This window comes from Mixophyes fleayi, chromosome 1, assembly GCF_038048845.1.
Source record: "Mixophyes fleayi isolate aMixFle1 chromosome 1, aMixFle1.hap1, whole genome shotgun sequence".
Classification (NCBI taxonomy): Eukaryota; Metazoa; Chordata; class Amphibia; order Anura; family Limnodynastidae; genus Mixophyes; species Mixophyes fleayi.
The window spans coordinates 116,867,768-116,878,745 of record NC_134402.1 but is presented as its reverse complement, the minus strand read 5'-3'; positions in this window follow the sequence as shown (position 1 = coordinate 116,878,745).

Genomic DNA, 10,978 nt, shown 5'->3' with positions numbered 1-10,978 from the left:
TAGTAAGTGACCTTTGCATTTGACAATGCAGCGGACAGGGCTGAGTTCACAGGCGTACCTCCCGCTACTGGGCATGAGCAGACTGATTTTGCTTACAATACACTCAAAATCAGCAGAAACTTGATAAATCATGCACTCAGTGACTTGTTTATTGTTTTTTCAGACATGCCATCTGCTTTAGTGTATAACTGTATTAACAGTTTCTTTAATACAGCAAATAAGCAACCACTAGCAACCTGCAATGTTCTTAATAGCCATTTTTGTAAGCCCTTGAAGTATTATGACTGTACCATACAGTACTACTATACATTTGAGTAGTCCTTAATTCTACAACTAATAGATGATGAACTTTGCAGCAAGGGCTAACCTCCATGGAGGATATGAAATAATCCTTTGGAGCAGAGTTATTCAAGCACTTTCTCTTCCATTAAATGTACCAAGACTGGACTATTAAAATGAACAATGTTGGCTACAAAATGGAAAATAAATCATTGCTGCAGAAAAAACATATACCAATTCAGCTCACCATTGCCCTGCAGATACCATTAAAATAAAATAGTATTATTATATATTTAAAAAGAGCTGACATGTTATGCAGGGCTCTATAGGACACAAACAAATTACTTACAATGATATGAAACAGATATTATATTTGACACGTGATAAAGATTATTTTTAGAAACATATATATGTGATGACTTAATATTATTCACAAAGAAAGTGAAATAAGAATGTATTGAATATATAAAGTTAGCCACTAAAAAATGTAAACATAGATATTTGCCGAGCAGTTTCATTTCCTCTCGTGGTATCTTACTTTTGATAGGCAGTTGCTGTGTGCTTCTATTCATTCACTAGAATGACATCTTTCAGCTTTAGTATATAAATAGATTAAATTTCCCTCTCACCAGTATGAAACTGATATTGCACTTATCTCATGTAGTGTGGCCTATTTCCTGCAGAGGTTTTGTTCAATCCTCATCTTGAAACAGAAGCTATTAACACTTGTAACACAATCTCTTCTGGGCATGCTACAATAAACCTCCTCAACATGGTGTAGTAAAATATTTATTAATTTGGAGCAAAACCATAAAATGATATACTCACAATTGTAGCAAGTGAAAGTAAATTGTAACATAAGATAGACATGAAAAGCCACTGGCAGGCAAGTAACAGACAAGCTCCTGTAAAATACAAACTTGACAATATTTATTAATTGATGATTGTACAACTATCCAGTTAAATACATATAATGCAGAAATAAAAGTTTTAGACAGACCTAGAGGATCTCCAATTTTAGGTCTCCATGGAAAGCAAAGACATGATTGACACAACATTGGCACAACTAGACAAACAGGAGCTTATGTGGAGTTGGAGGTACATCTGTTTTACTTGTGTAAAAAAGCATTTCCGTGCTGTGCATGAGCACAAAAACTGTGAAGTTGAGAAGAAATATGGCATTTGATTTTTTCATTTTCACACAAAATAAGTTACAAGAGAGCGGGCCTATCCCCCCTCCCCCACTATAATACATTTAGCCTGCAGTACAACCATGCCACCAAAGTGGCCACTGTGGCGCTTGAACTGTTTCCCTTCCTGCTGAGCTACGCTCCTTTTCTCAGCATGATTCACACCTGCCACTAATCCTTATAAGACAGCCTCGCCTAGCAGTCTGGGCCAGATCATCAGGTCACTCAACTTGATAGGAAGCAATCCATTGACTCCTGTTCCTGGCTATTCTTATCTGTGTACCTGACCTTGTGGTTCTGCTATTCCTTCCACTGCTGCAGACACAGCTCATTATCTATCTGGTTCCTGAGATATACACCTGTGTGGATCTCTGTGCTTCTGCTCTCTACAGCTCATTGCATCTCAGTATAACCTGTTCGGCTTACTTCCACCGTTACCTGCTGTCTACTCTCAAGTGTTTCAGCATTACTTGACTTCTGAGACTCACCACCTTCATAGAGGTATCTGACCCTGCAACCCGCACGCTACTCATCTCACCACCTTTCTAGAGGTATCCAACCCTGCAATCCGCAGGCTACTCATCTCACCACCTTTCCAGAGGTATCCAACCCTGCAATCCGCAGGTTATTCATCTCACCACCTTCATAGAGGTATCTGACCCTGCAACCCGCAGGCTACTCATCTCACCACCTTCATAGAGGTATCTGACCCTGCAACCCAAAGGCTACTCATCTCACAACCTCTTCCAGAGGTATATAACCCTACAACCCGCAGGCTACTCATCTCACCACCTTTCTAGAGGTATTCAACCCTGCAACCCACAGGCTACACATCTCACCACCTTTCTAAAGATATCTGACCCTGCAACCCGTAGGCTACTCGTCTCCCCACCTCTCTCTGTGGTCTTGCCTTGGGAACCCTGACAGAATGATCTGGCCATAAAACTGAGCCTGCTGCTGCACGCTTTCTTCCCTTGTGTACAGGTTTCCCAGGGTATTGGCTTATACCGTATTCATCATTCTAAGACCATGGCTACTTGTTCTTCAGAAAATCCCATGTTCCAGATGCTTTAAGTGGACATTCTCCAGCTATGCACTCAAATCTCACAAGCATCTTCTTTGCTAAATAAAGTGCTTAAGCAACTTCTAGTTTCCTTCCCTAATATGTCATGCACGAGTACCTGCTTTGGCCTTGAAAATTCTTTTGCTAGGGACAAACTTGTTGCTGCTGTACACTCTTCTGAAACTGTATCTTGCTATAAGGAGTCTAATTGTGGTGCTAACTTATCCCAACCAACTATGTCTGCCTCTGACCCGTTGCAAGCAGCACCTTCTAATAATGCTAATACAAAATCGCCCTATTTCGCTTCTTCCTTTTGCCTCCAAACTCCTTGAACGGGTTGTCTACAACCATCTCACCTCCTTTCTCTCTTCTCACTCACTCCTTGACCCGCTCCAATCCGGTTTTCGCCCCCTCCACTCCACTGAAACTGCCCTCACTAAGGTCACTGATGATCTCCTCCTCACTAAATCCAAAAGACACTGCTCCCTTCTTATCCTTCTTGACCTCTCTGCTGCCTTTGATACCATTGACCACGCACTCCTTTTGCAAACTCTCAATTCTATTGGCCTCTGTCACACTGTCCTCTCCTGGTTTTCCTCTTACCTCACCAACCGCTCCTTCTCAGTCTCTACACATGACTCCATATCCCCCCCTCTTCCTTACCTGTTGGTGTTCCTCAAGGTTCCACTCTTGGCCCCCTGCTTTTCCCTCTCTACACCTCCTCCCTAGGTATTCTCATCTGCTCCTTTGGCCTCCAGTACCACCTCTATGTTGATGATACCCAAATCTATCTTTCATCCCCTGACCGCTTCCCTTCCCTTCTGTCTCGTGTCTCCTGCTGTCTTTCGGCCATCTCATCTTGGATGTCCCAACACTTCCTTAAACTCAATATTTCCAAGACTGAATTTATCGTCTTTTCCCCTTCCAGGACTCTCCCCCCTCCCCCCTCTCTATTTCTGTTAGTAACATTACCTTCTTTTCTGTCCCTCAAGTCCAATGCCTTGATTTCTCCCTCTCCTTCAAGCCTTCAAGCCTCACATTCTGTCCCTCTCAAAATCCTCCTACTTCCACCTTCGGAATATATCCAAGATACTCCCATTTCTCACCACATAAGCTACAAGACCTTCGTTCACTCGCCTGTAATCTCTCGTCTTGACTACTGTAACCTCATCTGTGGCCTACCTGATTCTCACCTTGACCCTCTTATGTCTATCCCCAATGCTGCTGCCTGCCTCATTTTTCTCTCCCGCCACCCTATCTCTACTGTCTCTCTCCAACAGTCACTATATTGGCTCCTTATGGCCTACAGAATTAAATTTAAACTCCTCACCCTCACCTTTAAATCTCTTAATCAATCCTCCTCTCTCTACATCTCCAATCTCATCTCTACCTACACTCCTAGCTGCCTCCACCGCTCTGCCTGTGACCGCCTCCTCACTACTACACTGATCACCTCTTCCCACTCCCATCTCCAGGACTTTGCCCGAGCTGCTCCCCAGCTGTGGAACGATCTTCCACGTTCCCTCAGGATAGCATCTACTCTCAAAGGCTTCAAGCGTGCCCTTAAGACTCATTTCTTTATTCAAGTCTATCAGTCCTCCTCCTAATTCCCTTGTCCCGCTCTCTCCCCCAGTTAGTACCACCCTATTTATGTCTCCCCCTTTCCAATAGGATGGAAGCTCTCAGGAGTAGGGCCCCTTTCCTTGTGTGCTCCTTCTACTATTCCATCACCCTCTGTACCTCTTGTCCTGCTTCCCTAGCCCTATTTTCTTAAGCTTTAGCCTACTTCTCGCTGATTTCTATCATCACTTTCATTCATTGTCCCAGTACTAATTTGATTTGCAATGCCATGTTAACTGTGTCTGTGTATATATTTTTGTTCATTTTCTGTTTCTGTATAATGTTGTGTCCAGGCTCACTGTTTTCTGTACGTCATGTATGGCACTGCGGACCCTTTGTGGCGCCTTATGAATGAAAGATAATTATATATATATATATATGAATCAAATAGGGACTACAGGTATCTTATAAATTGTTAATAGGCATGGCATAATGGGGATAATTGGTTCTGTACATTAATCACATACTTAATTTATATATGCTAAAGAGTGGGTGAGAATTGAAAGAATGTGCAGCCCATAATTATTGTTCTATGGTTAGTTGCATAACATAGGTGTCCATAGTTTACACGTTAGATTCTGTATTAGTAAGGTTAGATATGAGTGTTAGAAATAGAATCCATATAGTTATTAGTTGGATTTTGTATTAATCCCTTTATGCTCAATATTCATGCTAGAGGACATAGTCTGACCTCATGCACTAGCAGTACTGTTAAGATATCAGTTGTGTTATATGTATTATTATGCAAACCCATTCTAGCCAATTAGGTAATAGAATGGCAAACGGAAGCACTATATATAGGAACATATAATTCACTCACTTATTTTCCCTTGAGAAAGTTCTCGGCCGAAACGCGTTGGCTCAAGCCTACAATTCTCCTATTGGACACAAACAAGAACCAGAAGTGATGGATGTGTTCCACAGTGGAACGCAGGTGCCTCTCCTCTCTAGCCATACCAAGCACGGACCCCGATGAAAATCTTCTAATTCAGCACGCTGGCTATCCGGTCATCGTTCATCATATCGAAACCGCAAAGTACACAATATCTAACACCAAGACTACAACATTAACGCTGTGATTTATGCGCTAATAACATTAATGCTGTGATATATGTGGACAATGGTCTGGTTATCTACATCGCACCAGTGGAGACCATAAGGATCACTTATGCTATCTACTGGATTTTATTAAACACTACAAACATTTCATTGAGATACCAGTGACTGTGACTTATCTGGATCATTACATTGTTTACACTCTCTGCTATTTGCCTCCCATTAGCTAGATGTATCAATGATTATATGCTTAGGCTTGTCTGTCTTTTATTTATATCTGTCATGCAATGTGTGTATGTATTTGTCAGGTAATGTCTCCTATTATTGATATTGTGGTTTAATGGGAGTAATTTAATTTTATTCATGTTACGTTTTATGTATTTTAACTAGACATTAATACATTAAGATATTAAGAACAGATGTTATCTTGTTGATTATATAAGCCTCCTGATTATAGCCCAATGCATGGTATAGGAAATATCCATTGTATCATTGCTAGTACATCTGGAATAATATAAGAGCCAATGAGCGCTTAACTTGCAGTATAATATTATTCTCTAGGAAGGGATACCCTTTGTTAATGCTGCTCTTGCAACAATAGGAGTAAAGCGCAAAGCCTCCTTTTGTTTTGTTTATTATACTTTGCCTGCTTTGAGGAGGGATGGGGTGGAAAGGGACGGGACATGAGGAATCATGTCATTTTGGCCCTGCCCCACGACACAATTGGAAATTGTCTACTCTCCCGGACATTCCGGGATAGAAGGCAAGCATGTATTGTATGTGTTTGGAAAGTAATATATTGGCGCTATTTAAATAAAGGTTAATAAATATTAGCCCAACAAGCACATAGGGAAAAGTATGCACATGGGTAAATAACTGGTTAAGTATAGATTTCAGAGATGCAAATATAGTTTTACAATTTTATGGTTCACTATTTAGACCACATCTCAAGCATGGAGAGTTTCAGAAGTGAGAAACCTTATTATTTAAAGCAATGGATGAGTTAGTCTATAAAAAAAAAGGTTAGACAAATTAAACTTTTTTACATTGTAAAAAAAAAACACCTTACAGATGATTTTTGTCAGTCATGCAAAGCCTGTGTGTGTAAAGTTCTGGAAACAACTTGTCCTCTTGTGATATATTAATTTGCCCTGACCACCAAAACTCCAGAACTGCCCAATTTGGCTTTCCATTTCGTAGCTACTTTGACAGCAGATCCAGTCATGTGGTGTCAAGCAGATTGAATACATCACTGCATGTGTGGCTAGATTTCAAGCAATTCCATGATGATCCTATTCATGATGATCTTCAAAATTGTCCTAATTAAAATTAGAAGATGAAATGTCATAACATACATAAAACATACATAAAACATGCAGTCATGTTTGATTAAAAAAGTGTTAATGTTTTATTTCTTAATTATAATATCTTAAAAAGTGGACAATAACATTTATCAGTTCAACTACATAAAATAAGTGTGCTTTCTAGCCGAAAGATAAGAAAACTTAACAGAGCATGCAAAAGTATGCAAACAGTAGGTATTTGCAAGCATTGCTATGATATTTACAAAAATCTAACATTTGAGAAACATTAGGGGGTATATTTACTAAACTGCGGGTTTGAAAAAGTGGAGATGTTGCCTATGGCAACCAATCAGATTCTAGCTGTCAAATAAATGAAAGCTAGAATCTGATTGGTTGCCATATGCAACATCTCCACTTTTTCAAACCTGCCGCTTAGTAAATCTAGCCCTAGGTTACACTTCTTTTACATCACACTGGGAAGCTAATCACATACAGCACAATCCAATGTTTATGTTTTATAAAGTTAAAATCTGGGTTGCATTATGTCTGTATAGCATAACAAAAGCTTTGCTCTTGTTATATTTAATTATTTAACCAAGTAAAGTATTTTATTAAATAAGCCCTAATGATTTTGAGTTTCCAAATTTGAGCAATATAAAGTAAGTTTATAAAAAGTGTGTATTTCACTTATTATATTGAACTGCTAGGTTTTAAGAAAAGTTTAATCACTTCCATCCAGTGACTTCAAATATATTAAGGCCGTAACTGCAAAAATGTGAGTAAAGAGATACGCTTTACTGTAAGTGCTCAGTCAATATCAGATAAGATCATACTATCAAGAGAACAGACTTTTGATTTTTACCAGTTTGTGATGTTATCGGGTTCAGTAATTGTATTGCATCATGTAACATCCAGTCAGCTGCCAGAATAAAGTATGACCTGTTGTGATACATCATTTACAGTGTATTTATCGTTTCTTTGTTATTATTTATCTGTGCAGCTGTAAAGATTTCAAGCACAGTGTTTAATTGGATCACAGAAGACTAATCAAAAAGACAGAAAAGCACAGGTTTGTCTATGCATTTTACTATATAACAGTCCATCTCTAACAAAAGCAGCTCAACCAATATATTTGTAAAATGTATTTCAAGTAACAGCAGTACAAATAAAAATACATGTTTTTACCTATTCTAAATTTTTACTTGTATCCTACAGGTACAGAAGTTGAAATATCTCCTTTGTCACAGTCACAGACAATAAACACCAAGCGACTGATAATCTTCCTCTGCACATTCACACTGTAACCCTTAGAATAAAAATAGTTACTTAAATACCTGAAATAAGACACAGACACAGATTTCGATTCTGACGCACTAAGGTCATAGATTTAATTGTATGATGGTTTCAATGAAAGCAAATCAAGTTCAACTAACCAGTTAATTCTATGCAAACAAACATAGGCATGGACATCCGGTCCAGAATCCTAGCAGAGAGACTACATCCCTTCTAGCCTCAAAGGGTAGGTTCACTGAAACAATAACCAGGCCCTTTACAGAAAGGACCCTTAAAGAGACATATGTTGAAGGGGCAAGAAGCCTGCAGCCAAACATAAACTTTTGCACCGTGTATTGACAGCTGACTGCACTGCCAAATTCTGTATTCTTTTAATGGACATACAGCACGCAATCACATGACCCCAGAAACTCTGCCAAAAGGCCAAAAACTTAGGCTCTAAATTTACCAAAACCTTCATCAGTGAGATGCACCCCAAGAGGTCTATAAAGATTAGAGTGTCAGAATGTAATCAAAGGATGTTGAATAACCACTCCTTCTGAGCTCCTTACAAATTTAAATACAGTCTAGTTAACCTGTTGTCTAACTTTGTCCATGACCAGATCCCTATGGGCATCCATCCAAGATAGTCTAGGGATGATATTGGACCAGCAGATATTAAGTGCAAGTCAGCTATTGGCTTTGAGATGCAAATCAGCTATGATATGCAAAATGAGCCCATTAACAATTCCTGATCTTGATCTCTGGCAATCATATTAAGCACCAAATCTTTGAAACTAGGTCAGCACATCCCCACCCTACCAATCCAATAAATGTCAAAAGGATGGTAAGAATGAACAAGCCTATAAAAAAGGAATGTCTTGCAACGGAGAGGATAAAAAAATTGCCAACCATCCAAACTTGAAGGGGCTTTTGGAAATGATCAGTAATTCAGAATATGTTCCAAGCATCAATTAAAGGCATAGTAGCAAATTTAACACCAATAATCAATCACAAAAACATGAATAGACGTTGAATAAGCAAAGCAGGCTTGAGTAAGCAAAGCAGGCAACACCAGCATGAAAACACTGGGCAGGTGGGGGGGAAGTGCAACCCATAAGGTAGGAGGTAGAAACTGTCAAACTGTTAAAAAACATTAAAGAGGCTCATGAGGAACTTCATCTGATGTGAAATTAGGTATATCCCTTCATACCCTTACCTCCAAAGGTGACAAGCAAACAACTTGGGTTGCCCACAGCGATCACAGTGCTATAATTTAGCAGGTCTAATGTTTTTCTTTTTTCTTATAGATGGGGGATTTTCAACAACCCAATTGTTTGATGCTCTCCACAAAGGACCAGGCAACTGCCATAGAGGTGACTGCACCTATCCTAAAGGGATCAGTATTTGGCTGCATTCAGTCCTATAATTGTAACACATTTCTTAAAGATAAAATTGAATTGGTATTTGGTAAGACAATGCCTGATCAAACCCATTTCAAGCGCCATGTTACTGTGCCCATTACACTTTTGAGGTAGGTCCCAGAACCCTGAGAAACTGTTACATATGTGTGCAGACAGAGCTCGCAGCTGGACACAACAGGTCCTGGTAATATGCACATCTTGCCAAATTCGTCAAGGAAACACACCCTAATCAACAAGTCTTGTGGAGTCTCAAGTTCTTGCGATAGCCGAATACACGCAAGGGCATTAGCCACACTTGTCATCTCTCTCTGCAATTTCTGACAAAAACTCTACCAATAAGGATAATGCAGCAAGCAAATTTAAGGGAGCCTAACACTGATTGGATCTGCCTAATGGATACTTATCCATATACCTGACTGACACTGAATCAGCTCTCAACTTCATCTTTTCCATAGGTCGGCGGCAGCAACCCATTTTGATGTCTTTCATGGTGACTTTTTACACCAAACAGATCTAAAAATGGAGTACACTATTTCCAGCAACCTCATTCCTGCTAATGCTGTTAATTGCATCTAAGAGCTTTTTGTCTTTTTGAACCAGTTCCAAGCAAAAATAATATTTGTCTGGCTATGTTGGGCCTCATATAGAGTTACGAAGAAGTACCACTAAAGGAGCAAATCCACACCCAGACAAACCATGTCGACATGCAAGGAGTGTAAACTCTTTGGGCATGTAGGGAAAATACATCCGCATTTACGTGTAGCACATGATTACTTGGCAGCTTCATTTTAACAATGTAAGTTGGAGGTAACAAAAGGACAGAACCCGCTCCTACCTCCATACATGTTCTAAACTTAACCAACTTGCCGCAGAACATGGCTCTGACAAGGTGCAAAATTATACCCTGCAGCTGGACTCACTGAGGCCCGTTGTCGGCATTAAAAGTTAATGGCACATGACATCTCAGCTACATATAAGATCATATAATAGAGCTGCTTTTATCGTCAAGGCAAAACAGATAAGGTAATCTGCAGTACCTAGCCAAATAAAGGGACTTGCTGAGCTGCAGTAAAGCATTCACATAGTCATGGAGGGAAATGGCAACTTTTGTAGTATCTTAAGAATTGCATTTTAAAGACAGATCAGTAGATTCTTAGAACAGAAATGTTGCAAAGCATGTGCATTTATTGCTGTAAATAACCAGTTACACTAAAGGATAATACTTTTGTTTGAGTACTAATGATTTATTCCCAATTATGAAAGCCATACAGGCCCATTCCTCAATGTCTGGGGAGCTGCTTCTCTCAAACAAGCACTAGGGCAATGTGTCCAATCTATTCTCATAATGACAAAACTAGTGGGGATAGCAGCCGCCATCTTAGTTTAAAAGAGGGTGGGGGAGCAGAGTGATTATCCAACCCAAGTATGTATAAATAGACAACAGTGATGGTAGTATTTCTAATAACTCAATGATGCTGTAACATAATGCATCTTGCTCAGTCAAAGGCCTCAGTTTTGGTTTGCATGGACATCTGTTGACTGAAAAAGTATGAAAAAAGATGATCTCACCCAGTGTACATTTGAATTACAAAATATTCACAAGTATAATATTATTGATAGATGTTTTAGAAATAAAATTTATATACGTGTCATATATCAGCTATGACTCCATTTAGTAGGTCATGCAATGAAGAGGACTTCCCCCCTTATACCTAAAATACAAGTGAATATAGCAGCTCCGATTTTATTTTAAAGTTGGTGAGGGGACAT